At 36.8% G+C, this 23,602-nt stretch overlaps 1 long non-coding RNA gene and 1 pseudogene across 1 annotated transcript; both read left to right on the top strand.

Moving 5' to 3' along the window:
* The first annotated feature begins 2,245 nt into the window (after window positions 1–2,245).
* LOC131908402 (uncharacterized) lies at window positions 2,246–23,056 on the top strand. Its single transcript, XR_009378580.1, has 3 exons — window positions 2,246–2,342; window positions 3,242–3,291; window positions 22,950–23,056. It is a non-coding gene; the product is annotated as an uncharacterized LOC131908402 (long non-coding RNA).
* Window positions 23,057–23,060: 4 nt separating this feature from the next.
* On the top strand, window positions 23,061–23,284 carry LOC131907820 (large ribosomal subunit protein eL38-like; annotated as a pseudogene).
* Window positions 23,285–23,602: the final 318 nt, after the last annotated feature.

The following is a 23,602-nucleotide window of genomic DNA, read 5'->3' as shown; positions in this document are numbered from 1 at the left end:
GAAGTGAATGGGATCTGCATGAGCAGGCTGGGAGTGGTGGGGTCAAGGAGAGGAAGGAGTAGGGGGTGAGAACATAGGGAAATGGGAGGATTGAGCTGGAGAGGAGATGGAGTGGGAGAGCAGGGAAGGAAATACCATGATAGATGAAGACATCATGGGAGTGGGAAGAGGTAGGGTGCAGGGGAAGCTCTCAGGAATTCATAAGAATGACCTTGCAATGTTGGCAGTGATCGAGGGGGTGGCTGGACTGGTCTACTGAGTACCCTAATTGTCATCATAGAGCCTTTATCCAGTGACTGATGGAGGTAAGAGCCAGGGATCCACAGGTGGGCACCATGCTGAGCTCCGGGAATCCAGTCGATGGGAGAGAAGAGGGATTCTGCAGACGGTGGATATGGAGATCATGATGGGAAGATGTGCAGAGATGACCAGCCACACTGGTGGAGACCCATGAACTGTGGACTAGTGGCTGTGGAGTTCCCATGGGACTGGACTAGACCCTCTGGATACGGGAGACAGTTGTTTAGCTCCAACTATTTGGGGGACACCCGGGTAGGGGGATCAGTTTCCATCCCTGGTGCATGGGCAGGCTTTTGCAAGCCCAGTGCCTGAGGTGTGGCAGCCTTGGTGTGGCAGGGAGGGGCTTGGACCTGCCTGGGTTTGCTCTGCTGACTCCCCATGGCAGACCTTGATTTGGAGGATGTGGGGATGGGGGGTGGTTTAGGAGGGAGGGCTGCTGGGTGGGAGGAGGGAGGAGGTGGAGTCTGTGGGTGATATGTAGGGTGAGTAGAAAATTTCTTTATAAAAAAATGAAAAAAAAAGTAAGCTGATTTCAGGTATCCATAAGAATGGTACTGAGTAATGGGTACCATTTGCTTTGTCCAGTGGAAATAGACGGGAGGAAATAACAGTACAAATGTAATTGGGAGGAATCCATTGTTAGTATTCAGGTCCAACTGGTCCCCCTGGCTATTGTTCCTTCATCTGTCACAGTGAACTTTAAAAATGGAAATGAAATAATGTTTTTCCATTACAAATTTTCCACTGAATCTTCCACTTTCATTTTCATGAGAATATTTAACTCACAGTGAAGTTTCTTTCTAAAGAGAAACATTGCTTATTTGCAGTTATTATCTATCATTTCTTATCTGTGTAAGTACATCTGAGGAACTATCTCAAAAATGAGGGTTTGCTTCTGCACTAGATTCTGACTTTCTCTTTTATCAACAACAATAAAATACTTTAAAAGCTTATCTCAGAAGTATTTACTTAATCAGATAATTATTTTAAATCATTAATCAAATGCTATCTCATCCTTTAGTAATAATTAAATGTTTGCTTTAAGCAGAGGCTGCAGTGTATGACACAACACAGGCAAAGATGTATACATAAGACTATTTCTCATTTGATTTTACTCTTAGTTACTTACTAGAAACAGCTCTTGAAATTCTAACAATTTAAGAATGTTAATTAAGTTAAATCCTAATTAAAAGCAAAATATTGAGGTACCATAGTATTTTCAAACTCAATATATTGTTAGCTATTTGATATTATTCCAGGAATTAACAAAAATTAAAATCTGTCAGAGGCACACTATCTTGAAAATGGTGAACCAAAATTTATACCAGAATATTTTAGTTTCCTAAACCGGAATACATTTAGAAAGTAACAACTTCATCTTTAAATGTATCCTGTTAGTGGCTGGAGAGATGGCTCAGTGGTAATAGTACTGGTTGTACTTTCAGAGGACCCAAGTTTCATTCTTAGAACCCACATGGCAGCTCACAAGCTTCTATAACTCTGGTCCCAGGGCATCTGATACCCTCTCCTGCTTTTGTCAGGCACCAAGAACATGTGATGCAGAGATATACATGAAGACAAAAGGTCTATTCACATAAAATAAATAACAAATTAACACTTCATTATGTTCTGTTAATATTAAGTACATCTAAAATAGATAATTTGGATGAAGGACACTTTTTAGAAATGAAGGGCCACATGTTCTGTAAAAGTTTAAAAGATGAGGAAAATGACTGTAGAATATTATATTAAGATGTGTTACATTTGTTTATGCTGTGGAACATTTTTTAATGATACAAAGATGTGTTGCATTCTTTTATGTTGCATTTGTTTAATTCTGTGAAGCTATGTTACGTTGCCTGTCTAAAACATATGATTGTGGTGATATATGGTTTGTGATGTCACAAATAACACTTCCTTGGAGATCAGAGTGGGGAGCTAGCCACTAGAGGCCAGGCAGTGGTGGCACACACCTTTAATCTCAGAACATGGGAGGAGAAAACAGGAAGTGATATGGCTGGTCAGAGAAAGGAAGTAATAAGGTGGGGAGGAGACAGGAGCTTGGCCCCTTTCAGGGTGAGGAAAAAAGTCTTTCTAATTTGAGGCAGGACCAAGCCCCTCAAACTTAGTATGCCAGGCTTTGTTGATGCCCCAAGGAAGGCCTTACCTTCTCTGATAAGTGGATGGGGGATGGGATGAGGGGAAGTGGGGTTGCAGAAGAACGAGAGGGAGGGGGAACTGGGATCAGTATGTAAAATGAAAACAGAGTTGAAAAATCTAACACATCCCAAATAGTAAGGTATTTGTACATAAGCTAGTTGCTTGGGGCTTGAAAAGAATTAGGAAGATTTTTATTTGATATTCACAGTCATAGTATCTTCTAGGGAACATCAGGATCATTGGTACCATATTACAGATATGTAGCAAGACATGCAAAATAAATCAATCATCAAGAAGAATTGTAGCAAGACAGATAGTTAGACTGATTAGATAGAATAGAATAGATAGATAGATAGATAGATGATAGATAGATAGATAGATAGATAGATAGATAGATAGATAGGTAGATAGATAGATAGATGGACGGATGGATAGATAGATGGATGGGTGACTTATTCCAAACATCATCTTATTTCACATTGGAAGTACAAATTATCCCACTGGCTTTTTGGTAGTTTCTAATATTTGGAAAGGACACACTGAATTCCAGGTTGAATTACTTGGCTATTTCTACATGAATATGTTTTAAAGGGTGGACACAAATGGAAGCAAAAGCAAATAAAAACTCTAGTTTACAATGTAGTATTGATTTCAGATATTGGTTCTAGGAACTCCGAGCAAATCACAGCATAATTGTAATTGTTTCATGCCCTGTGAAAAGCAAACTAGAAAGGAAAGATTTAGATATAGTTATTTGGGAATACTCCTTTATATGTTACAGTGGACAGAAAAGAACAGAAGCTATCTGCACAACCAGAAAATCCCTAGGAGGTGAGTATCATTTTATCAAAGTGGCCAAACCTGGGTATGTAGAGGACAACCAGTTATTGACTATCATTTTCTTAAGGGAACTGTTGAAAAATGCTCTTTATGTTATGTTTCCCAACAAAATATTTCTATTTCCTCATATAATTAATGCTTTTAAAATTTGTTACTTTTATTTTTTCAGATTATAATATAATTGCATAATTCCCTCACTTCATTTCCTTGCCTCTAAATCCTCACATATGCCGCTTCTTGCCCTTTTTTATTCATAAATTATTTTTTCATTAATTGTTGTTACATACATATATGTATAAATACATACATGTTATCAAATACATAAATAAAATTTCCTCAGTATATAAAAATGTTACTTCTATGCATGTTTTCAGGGCTGACCAGTTGGAAGAATACACTGATTGGTTACCTAATTAATGCTTTGTTATGTGTGACTGTTTGTGTATATTTTTTGTGGAATTTTGTCATTCTGCTGCTATTAAATGCTACTTTTATTTGGTACTATATTGCATTTTTTGGCACGTAAGTGCTATAAATTTCTACATGTTTATCTTTTCAAATACAGGTGAATAAACTTCCAATATCTAAAATTATTTTAATCCATTTTCTAAAGATTTGTTACAAGAGAAATATCTTATATATGATAATGCTCCATTATAAAATTGAAGCTTGAGGTATTTTATTCTTCTCCCTTACTGAATTACCTGGAACTATTTCTGTATTTTTAAAAAGCAGTGGTCATATTATATTGTTTCCTGTGTATAATTAAAATGTAAATGCCTCTATTGGTTTCATGATTAAGTAGAATTCTATTATTTGTTCATAATGGTAATTACCTTAGCTTTCAATATTTTTTGACTTATAATATTAATATCATAATGTCCATTCAGTAGCTCTAATAAATTCTTTAAACTTTATTCTCAGTATTCTAATCATAATTTTGTTCCCAATTTAGCATATTATAATAATTAAAGTAATATAGAAAAAGAATAAATAAAATCAAATTAATTATTAGTGTTGTCCTTAGAAAGTGCTGGCCTTCCATCTATTTGTAGTATTTAGAGTAAAATTCCTTAGAGAACTCTAGTTTTTAAAAGTTTGCATGTAAAACTTTCTGTAATGTTTTCATACATATTTCAAATGTAATTCATAAGCCAGTAAGCTCTGCATCATCACTGGTTAAAAGAAAACTTTCGTCCATAGGGAAGGGAAGCAGGGAAATCAAATTTAAGCTACATTTTTTAAATTTTATTTCATCTTCAGGTTTAGTTTTCCAAAGATTAACTACTATACTCCTCTGTACCCTCTACTTAAAATTAGTAATTCTTTCATTTATTTTGACAGTTTCATCTGTTCACTGACTATCATACACTTGTGACAAATTCAAAGCGAAGCATCCATCTTTTTTATGAATGAATTCTTGCTTGGATGTAAAGATTGCACATTTAGATGTGACAGGCTGATGGCGATTATAATTAAGTAATACAGAAAACATCTGCCTTTACCTGCGACTTGCTTGCAGAGGTTGCTTTATTTCTTCATAATCTTAGGACTATTAGATTTCATATAATTTTTCTTTTTCTTTCTTTTTTTCCAGATTGGGGTTTTTGCTTAAAAAAATTTAAAATCAATTTTAAAAACTGCCCTTTAATTATAAAGCTTCATATCAATTTGACAGTGTAATATAGCCCAGACATAAATTAAATTGTACTACTTTGCTTTGTTACTGAAGGTGGCATGCCCAAAATCTTTCTGGTTGACCTTTGTACAATAATAAAGTATCCTGTCTCCCTGGTACTTTTGATTTTATAGTTTTATCCTTTTTATGCTCCTTGGGATACTTTTCCAGACCACTTTAAGTTTTCAAATAGAATTGTCTGATTTGGGCATAATAGAATCTGACAGACATAGAGGAACAGTCTTCCTTGAAGAATTTATGGGTTTTTCAGAATGCTATCTGGGAGGCCACCTCTGCCCACATCACTGATGCATGAGTTCATCTTTGGCAAGACAGCCACAGAATTGCTTTTCTACAGAGAACTGATAACTTCTTGGGGGAGAAGAGGGTCAGCTGGCCACTATATGGATATCATGCAACATAAGCCCCAAATGCTATAAAACTGTGAAAAGTCAATGGGTATTTTAGAAAGTGAGGTTCTTGCTGCTTGCATTCCATCAGGCAGCGATTTTCCCTCTGATTATCTCACCCCACTTCATCTGTCTCTCAGCATTCCCCTGCCTGGAGCTTATCACTTTTTCTCTAAAGGAGATTTGTTGTTCTGTCACCTTCCCTATTGTTTCCAGCACTGTTTTGTCTACATTGCATCTGAAAGTAAACACAAAGGGAAAAAGTCTGAGCAGCACAAACAATCTCAAATTACGTTTGCCTCTGCCAAATTTCCCGAGGTGTAAACTCTTTCGCCAGATGGTAATATTATTGCAGACTTCTGTCTCTGTTGTCTTCTGAAATGTATTTAAGCTCCTTTAAAGCAATATTTTCTTTTATTTAGAACTCGGGTCCCTGGTAGCAAAATTCTTTCTTCTGTTCTATTTTCACCCTAAGTTTGATTTTTGAAACATGTCCATTCTTTTGGGAGATCTAACCACATCCAATCCAGTCAAAAAAGATTAAAGCTTTAAAGACATGACCTGAAACCATAAAACTCCTTGAAGACAACATACAGGAAAAGCCTCTTGACATTGGCCTTGACTGTGATCTTCTGGCTATCATATCAAAGCCACAGTCAATGAAAGCAAAACTCAAGCAGTAAGATAAAAGCAAACTAAAGTAATACTTCTTTTCAGCAAAGCACAGCAAGTAAAAAAAAAAATCAACAACAAAAACATTCAATACAAACAGGTAACAAATCTCCAGTTTGAATATAAATTTGCAAACTAGATATCTGATAATATAGTTCCATAAAAATATATAAGGGGTTCATACAATTTCATTGCAAAGAAAATTAAAGAAATAAATAATAACTTGATTAGATACTTCTCTAAAGAAGATATGAAAATCAGTCATCCTGTACATGGAAGGTGGTAAGATATGGTCAGTCATCATGATAATACAAATATACAATAATGAAACATTATTTTCCACGTCTTATGACTGTAAGAGAAGTGAAAATGGGATGAGGCTTTCTTAAAAAATTAAAAATAAAAGTCTTTGTTGTCCTAGCTGAGCACCCCAGCCTCTAGGCTTTAGGCCCAGGGATTAAACCAGTTACAGGCCAGCAGGCAGGACTCCTGCAGGCAGGCCCAAATACCACCATCCCCCACTGGACCCTATAACCTAAAAGCCCCAATCCACCCCCTCAAAACCACCCATCCTCTGAGACCACAGCTGTTCCCTAAGACACAGATTCCACCAGCTCTGATTGGACCAAGAGACTGCAGATACTCCCTGAGACACAGACTCAACCAGCTCTGATTGGACCAAGAGTGGCTCCCTGAGACACAGATTCTATTTGCATCAATTGGAGGAAGAGATTGATAGATGCCAGTACAAGAATACATTCAACAACATAAAGAGCAATATGGCACCATCAAAACCTACTTCTACAAGTTCTGAACATCTCAACGTAGACAAAGCAGAAGAAATCAACCTTAAAAAATGACTTTAAGAAGATAGGGTCCTTTAAAGAGGATATTAAAAATTCCCTTAAAGAAACTGAGGAAAAGACAAACAAAATTGGAAGAAATCAATAAATTCCTTAAAGAAAGCAAAGAAAACCAAAAAAAAAAAAAAAAAAATTAAACAGGTGAAGGAAACAGTTCAAGACCTGAAAATTAAAACAGAAACAATGAAGAAGATGTGAACTAAGGGAATGCTGGAAATAGAAAATCTGAGTAAATGAACAGGAACTACAGATGCAAGCATAACCAACAGAATACAAGAGATGGAAGAGAGAGAGAATCTCTGTCACGAAGGATACAATAGAGGAAATAGATGAGTTAGTCAAAGAAAATACTAAGGCCAAAAAAGTCATAATACAAAACGTCCTGGAAATCTGAGACACAGTGAAAAAGCCAAACATAAGAATAATAGGGATAGAAGAAGGAAAAGAAACTAACTCAAAGGCACAGAAAATGTATTCAACAAAATCATGTAAGAAAACTTTCACAACCTAAAGAAGGAAATGCCTATGAAGATACAAGAAGCTTACAGAACACAAAATAGACTGGACCCAAAAAAGAAGTCTTCTGGACACTCAGTAATCAAACCACTAAACATACAGAATAAAATATATATATATATATATATATATATATATATATATATATATATATATATATATATATATATATATATATATTAAGAGATTCAAAGGAAAAAGGCCAAGTAACATATAAAGGCAAAAACATCAGAATAACACCTAACTTCTCAATGAAGACTCTGAAAGCCTGAAGATCCTGAACAGACATTATGCCGACACTTTTAGACCGTCCCAGACTATTATACCCAGCAAAAATCTTAGTCACCAAAGACAGAATAAACAAAATATTCCATGATAAAACCAGATTTAAGCAATACTTATCTACTAATCCAGTCCTAAAGCACTAGTAGGAAAAATGCAACCAAGGAAGTTAGAAGAATCCATAAAAACACAGGCAATAGGTAATCCCACAACAACAAATACCAAAGAAGGGAAACACACAAAACTACCACCAAAAAATGACAAGAATTAACAATCACTGATCATTAATATCCCTTAATGTCAATGGATTCAATTCTCCTATAAAAAAAAACCCAGGCTAACAGAATGGACATGAAAACAAAATCCATTCTTCTGCTGGAAACAAGAAATACACCTCAACTTCAAAGAAAGACACTACCTCACAGTAAAGGGCTGGGAAAAGTCTTTCCAGTCAAATGGACTTACAAAGCAAGCTGGTGTAGCTATCCTAACATCTAACAAAATAGACCTCAAACTAATACTAATCAAAAGAGGTCAAGAGGGACATTACATATTCATCACAGGAAAAATCCATCAAATCCATTAAGAGGAAGTCTTAATTCTGAACATTTATGCCCCAAATACAAGGGAATCCACATATGTAAAAGAAACATTTTAAATCTTAAATAGCATATCAAGCCCTGCACACTAATATTGGGAGATTTCAACTCTCCACTCTCACCAATGGATAGATCTGCCAGACAGAAACTTAACAGAGAAATAAGGGAACTAATAGACATTATGACTCAAATTGACTTATTAGACATCCACAGAACATTCCACCCAACACAAGAGAATATAACTTCTTCTCAGCACCCCATGGAACCTTCTCTAAAACTGACCACATGCTCTGGAAGCAAATCTCAACAGATACACAAAAATTGGAATAAACTCCTGTATTTTATCGGACTATCATGCCTTAAAGTTAGAATTAAACAACAACACAAATTACAGAAAGACTACAAACTCATGGAAAGTGAACAATGCTTGAATGGATCATCACTGGACCAAGGAAGAAATAAAGAAAAAATTGAAGACTTCCTAAAATTCAATGAAAATGATTGTACAACATACCCAAACTTATGAGGCACTATGAAAACAGTAATAAGAGGAAAGTTCATAGCACTAAATGTCTGCATAAAGAAGTTGGATGAATCTCACTCTATCGATTAAAGGACACACATAAAAGCAGTAGAAGAAAATGAAGCAAACTCACCCAGGAAGAGTGGATGCCAGTAAATAATCAAATAGAGGGCTGAAATTTTTAAAATAGAAAGAAAGAGAACAGTACAAAGAATTAATGAAACAAAGAGTTGGTTCTTTGAGAAAAATCAAGAAGATAGACAAACCCTTATGGAAACTAAATAAAAGGCAGACAGAGAATATCCAAATTAACAAAATCAGAAATGAAAAGGGGGACATAACAACTGACAATGAGGAAATCCAGAGGATCATCGTGTTTATATGTCAAAAACCTATACTCCAGAAAATTGGAAAAATCTAAAAGAAATGAATAATTTTCTGGATAAGTACCATATACCCAAATTAAGTCAAGACCAAACAGAAAATTCAAATAGACCTACAACTCTTATGGAAATAGACGAAGTCATTAAAAGTCTCTCAATGAAGGCCGGGCGGTGGTGGTGCACGCCTTTAATCCCAGCACTCGGAAGGCAGAGCCAGGCGGATCTCTGTGAGTTCGAGGCCAGCCTGGTCTCCAAAGCGAGATCCACGAAAGGCGCAAAGCTACACAGAGAAACCCTGTCTCGAAAAAACAAACAAACAAACAAACAAAAAAAAAATCTCTCAATGAAAGAAAAGCTCAGGGCCAGGTGGTTGCAGTGCAGAATTCTACCAGAATTTCAAAGAAGAACTAATACCAATACTCCTCAAATTGTTCCACACAATAGAAACAGAAGGAACATTGCCAAACTCTTTCTACGAGGCTACAGTTACTCTGATACCAAAACCACACAAAGATGCAACAAAGAATAAGAATTATAGACCCATCTCCCTCATGAACATTGATGTAAAAATACTCAATAAAATACCAGCAAACTGAACCCAAGAACACATCAAAAAATCATTCATCATAATCAAGTAGGATTCACCCCAGAGATGCAGAGATGTTTCAACATATGAAAATCTGTCAATGTAATCCATGATATAAACAAACTGAAAGAAAAAAAATTATGATCATCTCATTAGATGCTGAAAAAGCCTTTGACAAAATCCAACACCCCTTCGTGATAAAGGTCCTGGAGGGATCAGGAATACAAGGAACATACCTAAACATAATAGACAAAATTTACAGAAAGCTGACAGCCAACATCAAATTAAATGAAGAGAAACTCAAAGTGATTTTACTAAAATCAGGAACAAGACAAGGCTGTCCACTCTCCCCATATCTATTCAATATAGTACTCAAAGTTCTAGCTAGAGCAATAAGACAACAAAAAGAGATCAAGGGGATATAAATTGGAAAGGAAGGAGTCAAACTTTTGCTATTTGCAGATGATAGGATAGTCTACATAAGTGACGAAAAAAATTCTATCGGGGAACATCTATAGCTGCACATTCAGTAATGTGGCAGGATGCAAGATTAAGTAAAAAAATATCAGTAGCCTTTTTATAAACAAATTATAAACAGGCCTAGAAAGAAATCAGAGAAACATCACCCTTTACAATAGCCACAAATAATAGAAAATACCTTTGGGTAACTCTAACAAAACAAGTGGAACACTTGTATCACAAGAACTTTAAGTCCTTGAAGAAAAAAAATTGAAGATGATATAAGAAAATAGAAAGATTTCCCATGCTCATAGATAGGTAGAACCCACATAATAAAAAGACAATCTTACCAAAAGCAATCTAAAGATTCAGTGCAATTCCCATCAAAATCCCAACACAATTCTTCTCAGACCTGGAAAGAACAATACTCAACTTCATATGGAAAACAGAAAACCTAGGATACCTAAAACAATCCTTTGCAATAATGCCACTTCTGGAGGCATCACCATCCTTGACTTCAAGCTATACTGTAGAGTTATAGTAATAAATACAGCTTTGTATTGGCATAAAAATCAACATGTGGGCCAATGGAATTGAATTGAAGATCCTGATATTAAAACACACACCTATGAACAGCTGAATTTTGACAACAAAACCAAAACTGTACAATGGAAAAAAGAAAGCATCTTCAACAAGCGATGCTGGTATAAACAGATGTCAACATATAGAAGACTGCAAATAAATCCATATCTGTCACCATGCACAAATTCAAGTCCAAGTGGATCACAGTTCTCAACATAAATCCAGGTACACTGATTCTGATAGAGGAAAAAGTAGAAAGTGGCCCAGAAAGCATTGACACAGGAGATGACTTCCTAAATATAACACCAGTAGCACAGACACTGATGACACATGACAACAATTAATAAATAGGACCTCCTGATAATGAGAAGTCTTTGTAAGGCAAAGGACACAATAAATAAGACAAAACCAAAGCCTACAGAATGGGAATAGATCTTCACAAACCTCACATCTGACAGAGGGCTGATCTCCAAAATATATAAAAAGCACGAGAAACTAAACAACAAAATACCGAACAATTCAATTATAAAATGGGCTATAGAGCTAAACAGCTAATTCTCAACAGAAGAATCCCAGGTGCCTGAAAGACATTTAAGGAATTGCTTAACATCCTTAGTCATCAGGGAAATGCAAATCAAAATGTCTCTGAGATATCAACTCATACTTGTGAGAATGGTTAAGATCAAAAACACTAATGACAGCTTATGTATGAGAGAATGTGGAAAAAGAGGAACACTCCTCCACTGTTGGTGGGAGTGCAAACTTGTACAGCAACTTTAGAAATCAGTATGAGAGTTTCTCAGAAAATTTGGAATCAAGCTACCTTAAAACCCAATGATACCACTCTTGGGCATATACCCAAGCAGTGTGCAAGCATACCACAAGGACACTTTCTCAACTATGTTCATAGCAGCATTATTCCGAATAGCCAGAAAATGGAAGCAAAAATGCCCCTCAACTGAAGAATGGATAAACAAAATGGTACATATACACAATGGAGTATTACTCAGCTATAAAAAGCAACGACATCATGAAATTTGCAGGCAAATGGATAGAACTAGAAAATATCATCCTGAGTACAGTAACTCTGACTCAGAAAGACAAACATGGCATATACTCACTCATAACAGATACTATATGTAAAGCAAAGAATAATCAGACTTCAACCCACAGCTCCAGAGAAGCTGGGAAACAAGGAGGATGCTAAGAGGGATGTATGGATCACCTTGTGAAGGGGAAACAGAGGAGATCCCAATGAGTAAATTGTTGATGAGTGGGGGCAATAGAGGGTAGGTGATGGGGGATGAGAATATGAGGGAACAGGATAGTTGAACTAGGGAAGGGATAGACTGGGAGAGCAATGTATCTTGATAGAGGGAGACATTATGGGGTAAGGGAGAAACTGGTGCTAGGAAAATTCTCAGGAATCCACAAGGACAACCTCAGATTAGACTACTAGCAACAATGGTTAGGGTGCCTGAACTGGCTTACCCTGGTATTCAGAGTGGTGAATATTCTAAATGTTGTCGTAGAGCCTCCATCAAGTAACTTATGGAAGCAGATGCAGAGAACCACAACCACGTACCAGGTCAAGCTCTGAGAGTACAGTGAAAGAAAGGGAAGTGGTATTACATGAGCAAGGGGGGGGTCAAGATCATGATGGGGAAACCTACAGAGACAACTGAACCAAGCTTGAAGGAACTCATGAACTTTAGACTGACAGCTGTGGAACCTGCATGGAACTCGACTAGACCCTGCATATATGGGGACAATTGTGTAGCTGGGTCTATTTGAGAAGCCCCTGGCAGTGTGATCAGGATTTATCCTTGGTGCATGAGCTGGCTTTCTGGATCCCATTACCTATGCTCAGACACCTTGCTCACCCCTGATAAAGTGTGTGTGTGAGGGGGCTTGGTCTTGCCTCAACTGAATGTACCAGGCTTAGCTGTCCCACCCATGGGAGAACCTACCCTGTTGGAGGAGAGGAGGAGAGGAGGGGAGAGGAAGGTGGTGAGTGGTGGGAGGAGGAATGAGAGGGGGATCTGTGGTTGGTATATAAAACGAATAAAATAAATAAAAAATACTAATTATATCAAAAAATTATAAATGATGTGATTAAGCATCTCTCTTCTTAAATGTATTAATTGCTCTTCACATCTAAGTGACAAAATACCTGTAATGAGAAACCTAATAGAGGTAGATTTCTTTTAACATGGTCTTATATACACAGAATGGCTTTAACTTGCTATGTAGCCATGGATGGCCTTTAAAGACACCATTTCTGTAGCCATCCCAGCATGATACAATTACAGGACATTACATCTCACTTACCCAGAAAGACTAATTTTGATTTGAGGTTTCAGAAGGTTAATACCATTTTCATTTAACTGAATGTGCTTGCAAAGAACAATATGAGGATAAAAGCATGTGGGGAATAAAGATCTTCATGTCATTGTGATAAGAAAAAAGGGAGATGAAGATCTTCATCCCATAGTAGTATGGAAAAGGGGAGATGAAGACAGTGAGAACCATGTACATCCTCTGAAGGCATTTTCCACTCACCTGCTTTCTCAATCTAGATCTCATCTTCTAAGTCTCCAGATAATTCCAAAATAATGTAATCATCTGAAGAATAATCCTTCTAACATTTTAATTTATGAAGGACATTTGTGTCTTCAAATAAGTGTCTACTCTTGGTACATAAAGTCTTCTGGTCATTTCATAATGTACAATGAGTTTGACCCAGTTCCAAGGGTCCTTGATGTCTTAACAGCTTAAATATTTCTTTAGAGTCAAAATTCAAGGTTGCCCTTGAGAGTTATGAAGCTATGATTCTCTGCAGAATAAAAACAACTCAATTATATTTTTAATATAAATTATCATAGGATAAACTTTCTGTCCAAAAGAGAAGAATGGAAACATAGAAAAGAGACAAGGATGAGGGGGAAAAGACAAACCTAAACACCGAAAACACTAAATCCTATGATTTCATTCAGGACTTAGCTTAGTGGTTAGAGTGACCTCCTAGAAGATTCAAGGTCCTGTATTTTTAAGCACCACATACACTAAGTAGCAGTTGGCTCTTGCAATCTCATCACATAGGGACTGGGGAAAGGAAGTCCCTGAGTTCAAAGACAGCTTGCTCAATAGTCAAAGGCCCACCTTGTCACTGAGACACTTTCTCAAAATAAACAATCAAACACAGAAGGAGATAAAAATTCTAGAATTCAAAGTATAGTATCTGGGTCACGCAGTGTTGTATTATGAGCTCCAATTGGCTTGATTGGATAAAATGAACTCCTGTGGCTTATCCTTGAATGCCTGTGTGTAGCTTTGACCTGGAAGTACTACCCCCAGTGAGGCTTCCAGTAACTGTCACACCTACCTATGACCTGCTCCTGAGATGGGGCCGAGACAGGAGCCCTTTAGACCCAAGATCTAGATGTGCCAGCTGTCTTGGTTCCTGGAAATCCTGGATGCTGGATGGTAGACCAAGCAGAGTCTCCAGAGAACCCAGCTGGACTGACCTCACCTCTCCTGGATCCTGTAACCAACCCCTTTACTACCTGTAAGTTAGCACCCAAAATATACCTCCTTTTTAACTACATGGAATTGCCTTAATAAATCCCTCAATACCTGTGAATTTCTTCACTAGATGTACCTACTACTTGACATCACCAGTATACTTTATCCCCCACTAAAGTTTTGTCCTATCTCTCAGACTAAATCTCAGGAAATGCCTGTTATTATCTACCCTGCTACACATTACCTGAACTCTAATACCTTCATGTGAAATCTGAAATAAGCCTCTTGAGTCAAAAACCTTTACATTTTACATGACTGCAAAATCAGTATTGCATGCATAACACCAAAATCTGTCTTACCTTGTACAGTATTCTGGCCTCTTGAGATATGACTACAGTGACCTCTGTGTTTCTAGGTGGATGAAGGAGGTAATACCCTTTCCAGGTAACAATGAGCTCATGGTAACCTCCAGAAGTAATTACCACAATCAAGACCAAGTTTTCCAAAGGAGTTAAAACTTCTTGCATGTGTGCCAGCAATGAATAGAACTGGACCAGTTTCTGTGATGCCTTGGAGGTATCTGCAATGCTTAATCCTCAATGGGAGATTTACTGTGTGGTGATATTGTGTTCCCCAAAATATTGTGCACCCTAATAAACTTATCTGTGATCAGAGAACAGAACAGCCACTATATATAAAGGGCAGAAAAAGGTGGCACACATGCCTTTAATCCTATCATTTGGGAAGCAGAGGTCCATCCGGATCTCTGTGAGTTTAAAGTCACACTGGAAACAGCCAGGCCTCGTGACTCATGCCTTTAATCCCAGGAAGTGAGCCTTTAATCCCAGGAAGCAGGAAGGTATATAAGGCATGAGGACTAGGAACTAGAGTTGGTTAAGCTTTTAGGCTTTTAGCAGCAGCTCAGCTGAGATTCATTCTAGATGAGGACATTGAGGCTTCCAGTCTGAGGAAACAGGATCAGCTGAGGAATTGGCAAGGTGAGGTGGCTGTGGCTTGTTCTGCTTGTCTAATCTTCCAGCATTCACCCCAATACCTGGCTCCAGATTTGTTTTTATGAATAAGACCTTTTAACATTCGTGCTACATTATTGGATTTAGAATCACCTAGAAATTACATCTCTGGACAGATCTGTCACTCCCCCTTCTCTGCTTTCTGACCCATTAAGATCTGAATGAGCATACAGGGAACAGCATTCCTCAACTACGATACAAATAAGGCCCGGGTCCCTTAAGTTGTTTCTTATTTGACTTTATGTTACCACAATAAGGAAAGCAAATCTTTCCCAATGTCCTGATTCCGTAATCTGCTAATGAGCTATACCTTTCTTGAACACAACTTTATACACATTTCTTTTCTGGGAAAACTGTAGGCTGTACAGACTGTCCTACCCTGCAGTTTGTCATATTTTTGTTGTAGAATTAGCTAAAATCAGCCAGCAATACTCATGGTACAGCCTGGATGCTGGGCTGCACTCCTGTATTTTCCAATAGATTTATTAGACTGTCACCTTTAAACTCAATCTCATTCAGTGTCTCAGGGTGCAGACCAACTGCGGACAAATTCTTTGGCAGAATGTATTATCAGAGACTCTAATCCAGTTCTCAATATGGTCCTTATTCTCTTCTGAAACTGCATTAGCACATACTTTTATGTCTTCATTCCTCTTGGCGTTTTTGTCTTTGAACTGACAGAATAATCACTATTAAGCTCTGCGTGCATCTTTTTCCAACCTTCATCTGCTAACTTTTCCAAATTCTCCAACAGACAAGTTCCAATGACTTCTGAATCACATGGCCAGGTTGTACCAATTCTTTGTGTTTGTTGGATTTTTACATCACTGTGATAGAACACCTCTCATGAACTATAAAAGGAAGAAAGATTTGCTTTAGTCATAGTTTTAATCAACCATGGCAGATAGAATGTTGCAGATAAGAGCTACTAAGTTCGCCATGGATAGAACAGCAACAACAGGAGGCCAAGGGATAGAATAGCAGTGAAGGAACTGTCTCCAATGATGAACTTCCTTCAATTAAGCTCAAACTGATGTTGTTATCAGACCCTCCCACAACATCACCACCATCTGGGAATAATTGTTTGGTACATGAACATAAGAATGCACATTCAGAACATGTTCAAACTATTAAATCCATATATACTCTTAAAAATTAAATTAGTAGTTTAGAGACAAGTTTTCATTTCTAAGTTCATTTTGCATTATTCACATGTCCGAGAGATGTGAATAATCTTAGCCTGATAATATATAAATAAATAAATATAGTACATGTCAACAGTAGATTTCTATTTAGCCTCAAAAGAAGGGGACTGGGTTATTTTTAAGAACATAAATTAATTTCTTAAGAACTGAGTAATGTCTATTGAGGCTGATATTGAAAGGAAAATGTGTATAATCTCAGTTATAGGCAGAATGTTAAGCAGTTAAATAGAGCTGCCCTCAATATTCAAGAGTAATTTTTCTCTATATATGCCATTGTTACCCAAATCCACAGTCATTTAAGTGCCATATATAAAATGGTATAGTGCTTTCATATAGCCTTCACATGACATTCTATGTACTTTAAAATTATTTCTAGCTTAATTACAATTGCTTGTACAACATAAATGCTGTCTAAAAGTTGTTGCACTTCATGTTGAAGAGATGGTTCAGCCAGTAGGAATGCTTGCTGCTCTGGCAAGGCAGCAGAGCTAAGTTACCAGCAACTACAACTACATCATATAGATCACAAACACTTAAACTGCAGGTCCAGGGGATCAAACCTGACTTCTCTTCTCTGTAAGTACTCATATGCATGTACACACACACACACACACACACACACACACACACACACACGGGGGATAAAATACATAGTTTAAAAATTAATAAATGTATTATTTACAAAATTCTAGCCTGAAATGTAATGTTATGTGTATGTTCTTTACAGTCATTTTATTTAAATTATTTTAGATCTGCAGCTATTTGAAGACAAATTTAGACTTGTAAATACAGGGAGATAATTGTGTATATAAGCCGAGTATAGAATATAGTTACTAGACATATGTATAGAGATAAGAAGAGATGATGGGAAATGAAGTTGTAGTCATAGAGATCAAGTAAAATTTCCATATTTAACATAGACAAGACAACAACAGTTAACTATTCTGGGCATGAAAATCTTCTAAAAAATACAGGTGGCATTATTACATACATATAAAATATGTAGCTATGCAAAGTGAAATATTTGTTTCCTTCCATCAGTATTCTTGTCGCTTTACATGCACATACTTATATAAACATCATATTGTATATTAGAAATATATGAAATTTTATTTAAAAAGATAGTTTAAAAGCAAGTAAAGTGTTCCACTGAGAAGAATGGGTTTGTAAATAGACTTTCTTGCAAGACAGACTGATGAAATAGTGGCACAAAAGTTATGGGTGTAATCAATCATTTTTTTTTTTTTTGGGGTTTTTCGAGACAGGGTCTCTCTGTGTAGCTTTGCGCCTTTCCTGGGACTCACTTGGTAGCCCAGGCTGGCCTCGAACTCACAGAGATCCGCCTGGCTCTGCCTCCCAAGTGCTGGGATTAAAGGCGTGCGCCACCACCGCCCGGCAATCATTTTTTTAATTGAATTTAAAGCATGGCATGGAATTCATACATAAAACTGCTGAAGTGATCAGCAAATTGAGACTAGATCATCTATGTGCTTAAGAAAAAGCTACTACTATTATTCTATTAAAGAAACAAGGCAATAAAATGACTCTTTGTAGCATATTACTATAACCAAAGGGCAGAAAATTGCTCAACCCACATCGGAGATGCTTCCTCTTGCAGTATATGCTAATCAATAAAGAGATTAACAACTGGACAATGGGCATAAAATGACATACTTTCAAATCTTGGTCCTAAATGGAATGTCCTTATCAAATCCCTCAATCAGAGCTCAAAGATCTATATAGAATTGGTGGTAGAAAGATTGTAACAGCTAGAGGTGGTGGACGACTCCGTGAAAACAAAATCATTGAGACCTAACAGGAATGATACGCATATGCACTCACAGAGACTGTGACCACATTCACAAGACCTACACAGGTTCAAACCACACAATATTTTAGCACTGAAACAGGGGAAGTGATCTCAAATAACACCCCTAACCAAGAAGTTATTTGTGATTAAAAGCTCCTGGGAAACTGAATATCAGTTTTCTTCAATGGAGTGACACTGGGTACATCAAATACACACCAGGGCATAGCCCGTGGCCAGGAGTAGTTGGCAAACAGAAAATGGATTCCCCCTTTGTGTGTGTGTGTGTGTGTGTGTGTGTGTGTGTGTGTGTGTGTGTGTACTTTGTGTTTTGTTTTCTTTTTTTGTAATTTTAATTTTCTTCTTTTGAAATCTGTCAGTTTTCATTTTTGGTTTTTGGTGCAGTATTATCTGATTTTTTTTTCTTGAGAGAAAATAAGAGAAAGATCATAAAGTTGGGTGCATTGTGAGTGGGGAGCATCTTGGAGGAGTTGATGGGGAAAGAATAAGGTCAAAATACACTGTATGAAAAAACAATTTTCCTTTTATTAAACATAAATTCTTTTTTCATACAATATAATCTAAATAGAGTTTCCCCTCCATCTAATCCTGAAAAAATAACTTTTCCATGTAGAAGTTTATGATTTTGTTTCTATTTTGAAGGCAGAAAATATTTGTATTTTGAGGACTAGATTAATTATTTGAAAGACAACAAGAGACAGGAGATTATTAGAAGCAAATCAAGCAAAATTATTATGTTCATAGGTTTATAACTTAAAGAAAGAGATAAATAAACTAAGACCCTAGGAAGTATGGAAGCTTATGTTCTAGTAATGGGAGAGAACAGAGTTAATATTGGTAACTTAGGGGCAGAGGACTGATTTAGGAGAGAGATAAATTGACTACAAGAATAGCCAATGGCCTGAGGCAAAAGTTCTTGAGGAGTCCTACCAATCTCTAGGCCCTTTCTTGGGATCTGATATCCTCCAAAAGGAGATGGGACTTCTGAGGACAGACTTCTTGACATTTAGATTCCATTGTAGATTTCATCTTTTAGCAGATTAGGGAAGTTGAGCACAAAATCCCAACTACAAAAGTCTCCCCTAACAGCTTGAAATATTAAGCATAGTAAAATGATATACTTTGAGGTGATACTTTTTGAAATTTTGTTAAAAATAGAACCAATTGAAGAAATCAATGAGTATAAACACAGTGTGGATACCACAGAATGAGGATCCCTAGGAATTTGTTACCCAGAGACAAATGACCTGCAGCTGCTAGGAACACACACTCTTAGGTCCTACTCTCCAAACACTGAGCTGCTATCTGTATCATATCAGAATCCTCAGGTGTCTCCTACATGACTCTACCATGCATTATTTCATTGCTGTCTGTTCTTTGTTGTGGATAGGATCTCACTAGCTGTTTTAAGTTCACACTGCCTTGGTCTGTCTTACAATGATGGTCTGCAACCTGAATTATGAGTGAAAAAACTCCTCTTCTCTTAAAAAAAAAACAAATCCTCAAGTGACTGAATGTTTAAAAGGTTTAAGAAGTGCTGTTTCAGAAACATTGAACTTCAGTAATTATGTTTTAATACAATCCTCCAAATGAAATTTACATATAAATAAGTAGTATTAATCTAAGTATAAAGATAAGGAAATCCAGCTCAGAAAATTTAAATATCCTTTTCCAAGTCTTACATTAAATAAATCTGGGTGTAGTTTGGGAAATAATGCAAGGTTTATGTAAACCCATTTTTGTCTGAACCTAAACCTGTGCAAAAACCTGCCCATTTTCTGATCCAGAAACTGCTGTGAGGTCAGCAAAATGTTCTCAGAACTTTGAATGCTTTAAAATTTTGAATCACGGGTGGATCTCTGGGAGTCCAATTAGCGAGAATGAGGAGGGTTTATATGAGCGAGAATTGTTGAGACCAAGGTTGGATAAAGCACAGAGACAAATAGCCAAACGAACAGAAACACATGAAATATGAACCAATGGCTGAGGGGTCACCAACTGGATCAGGCCCTCTGAGTGGGTGAGACAGTTGATTGGCCTGATCTGTTTGGGAGGCATCCAGGCAGTGGGACCGGGTCCTGTGCTCATTGCATGAGTTGGCTGTTTGAAACCTGGGGCCTATGCAGGGTCCCTTGGCTCGGCCTGGGAGGAGGGGACTGGACCTACCTGGACTGAGTCTACCAGGTTGATCTCAGTCTGTGGGGAAGGCTTTGCCCTGGAGGAGATGGGAATGGGGGCCGGGCTGGGGGGAAGGTTAGGGGGGGCGGGAGGGGGGAGAACAATGGAATCTGTGGCTGATATGTAGAACTGAATTGTATTGCAAAATAAAAATTAAAAAAAATTTTTGAATCTGGTGGTTCTACAACATATCTAAAAAAAAACATAAAATTTATGTTTCTTTAATTAGCCAAAACTTTGGTAACAGTTAATACTACTAAAACTTATATATTTTCCATAGAATTTATAACATTTATGCTTTGTGAATCTCATTGTATAGATGTAAATAGGATTTGATGATTTCCTTGGTTTGGTACATTAAAAAAGAACAATGGAAGATGTTTACTGAAACACCATAGTAAGATATGTGTTCAAAGAAATAAGGATTCCAATAGACCAATTAAATAAGATAATTAGTAAAAGTATGAAAGGGTCAACATTAAAAAAGAACAGTGGAAGATGTTTACTAAAACGCCATAGTAAGATGTGTGTTAGAAGAAATAAGGATTCCAATAGACCAGTTAAATAAGATAATTAGTAAAAGTATGAGAGGATCAACATTAAAAAAGAACAATGGAAGATGTTTACTAAAACACCATGGTAAGATGTGTGTTCGAAGAAATAAGGACTCCAATAGACCAGTTAAATAAGATAATGAGTAAAAGTACTAAAGGATCAACATTGAGTAAAAATATCCTCTATTTATATATGAAGAATATCAAAAATGGTCTTAAACCAGACTGTTTTAGGGCTGTCAGAAACATGATAGACTCTTTAAAAAGGAACAAAATAATATATTTTTTCATAAATTACTTAGGCAAGAAAAATCTGTTTGCGTGCCTCTGTGCCTGATTGTTACTGCAGAAAGGCAAATGCATGCTGTACAGGTGCCAATCAACAAAAAAAGCCATTTGTGAGTGCAGGAGCTACATAGACAAACGAAATGTCAATTGATTGACAAAGATTTGAGCAGAAGGATTAAGAAAAAAGGTGAACGGCCGGGCGGTGGTGGCGCACGCCTTTAATCCCAGCACTCGGGAGGCAGAGCCAGGCGGATCTCTGTGAGTTCGAGGCCAGCCTGGGCTACCAAGTGAGTTCCAGGAAAGGCACAAAGCTACACAGAGAAACCCTGTCTCAAAAAACCAAAAAAAAAAAAAAAAAGAAAAGAAAAAAGGTGAAGTTTGAATGTAAAAATACTTTAATTTTCAAGATATTCTGGGGTAATTTAGTAGAGTAACACAATAACTCTACAAAATAAGTTGCTTATTTCCTTTAGCTGTAAATTAGTTCTCACCAAAAAAAAAAAATGCTCTAGGTCTAGCTGTAAAAATTGTTCATAAATAATGAGATGGGACACATCAGTACAGAGATAATTTTCAGCTTCTTATGACAAAGAAAAAAAGGGATGAATCTTCCCTTTTGGACATTTGTCTTTGAAACTGTTTGTTTACAAAACTGAGCCAAAGTTTTTAATCTTTGTGCAATAAAAGAATGGTTTCATTTAAAATGCTATATATAAATAACAGGTTTTCATCTCCTTTCTTCTGATGATAAATGACAGTTTTCCTCCTGATAAGCTGTCTTTATCAGTGACTTCTGCTCCAAAATCATTTATAAGCATTGACTGAAGTTTTTAAGGCACGTCTATGAGAAGCTATCTTGAGTGTCATTAATGATACATGATTGCCACACAAATGCTGAAAGGCAACTGTCTTGATTACATAGTTAGGGTGCAAATTGTGGTGATAAGCACAGGTAAGAATCAATAGCTTTTATTTTAGAGAAGTGTTTGGTGATAAACGCAGGACGTGCCATCAGATTGGCTTCCTGTACTTTTCTCTCATTATCCAGACACACAGTGAGGCTGGGACGTGACTGAAGGTGAGAGAGAATTATGTTGAACATTTATTGAGAGAAGTTTTGGGTGACTATTTCCTTATCTGTCAGGACAGAGAGAGAAATAGTGTCCATCTTAATCTCAGGAAATTCTAAATATGTTATCTGTAGTACTGAAAAGAAGAAAGTATTAAAAAATGGCACAGAAAAGTCTAGAATAGAATTTCGAAATTCTTCAAGTAATGTTTCACTAAACTTTGTTTTACTCCAAATTAAACTACCAATAAAGTTGTAAGTTTGCCCAGGCCCCTTTTGTGCATGCTGAATTCAGGTATTATTAGCTGAGCAAAGGTAAGTGTTTGTGCATGCATACATTTGCATGCAAGCGTGTTGAATTTTAGAAAATCCTAAAGACAGAGAACCGTTTGAGACTGAACTGTGTATTTATTGACAGAAGTGCTGAAATGTGAATGTCTTCTGACCGCAATGGACCTCATGAAAGGGGAAAGAGGTCAGTAATGAAATCGGTACACTTTGCTTCTTGGTTCTCTTCAGATCTTGAGGCTGTGAAGTCGCCAGGCCTCTGAGAATAGAAGAAACTGAGGACTTTCTGCTCACAGCCCAGCAGAAGGATGCCAAGCCTGTCATGATGAAGAAGGACAAGGGTATGTGAAGGTAAAAGTTCGCTGAAGCTGGTACCTTTCCAGGCTGGTCATCACAGACAAGGAGAAGGCAGAGAGGCTTAAGCACTCCCTGCCCCCTGGTTTGATAGCAAAGGAGCTGAAATGAACCAGACCTCAGCATTTTATTATTATTATTATTATTATTATTATTATTATTATTATTACTAAAAACCCTGAAAAGTCAAAAAAAAAAAAAGAAAACAAAGAAAGAATGAGTGAAATTTTATTTTCTGGTCTATCTTTTTTGGTGGCAAACCTTGAATTTAAACAACTCAATTATACAAATTAAAAGCAGCATGAATAATTATAACAGTAGATTCAAATTATATATTTTCCTGAGTGTTTGTTGACTTCCTTTCTTTAATAGCCATTTACATGGAGTTTTCAGTATGCCTGGCAGTTAACTGAGTGTTTTATGAATGTT

The sequence above is a fragment of the Peromyscus eremicus genome, chromosome 4, assembly GCF_949786415.1.
Source record: "Peromyscus eremicus chromosome 4, PerEre_H2_v1, whole genome shotgun sequence".
NCBI classification, from domain to species: Eukaryota; Metazoa; Chordata; class Mammalia; order Rodentia; family Cricetidae; genus Peromyscus; species Peromyscus eremicus.
Note: the sequence above shows the minus strand (reverse complement) of the source record. Positions and strands in the feature narration are given on the sequence as shown.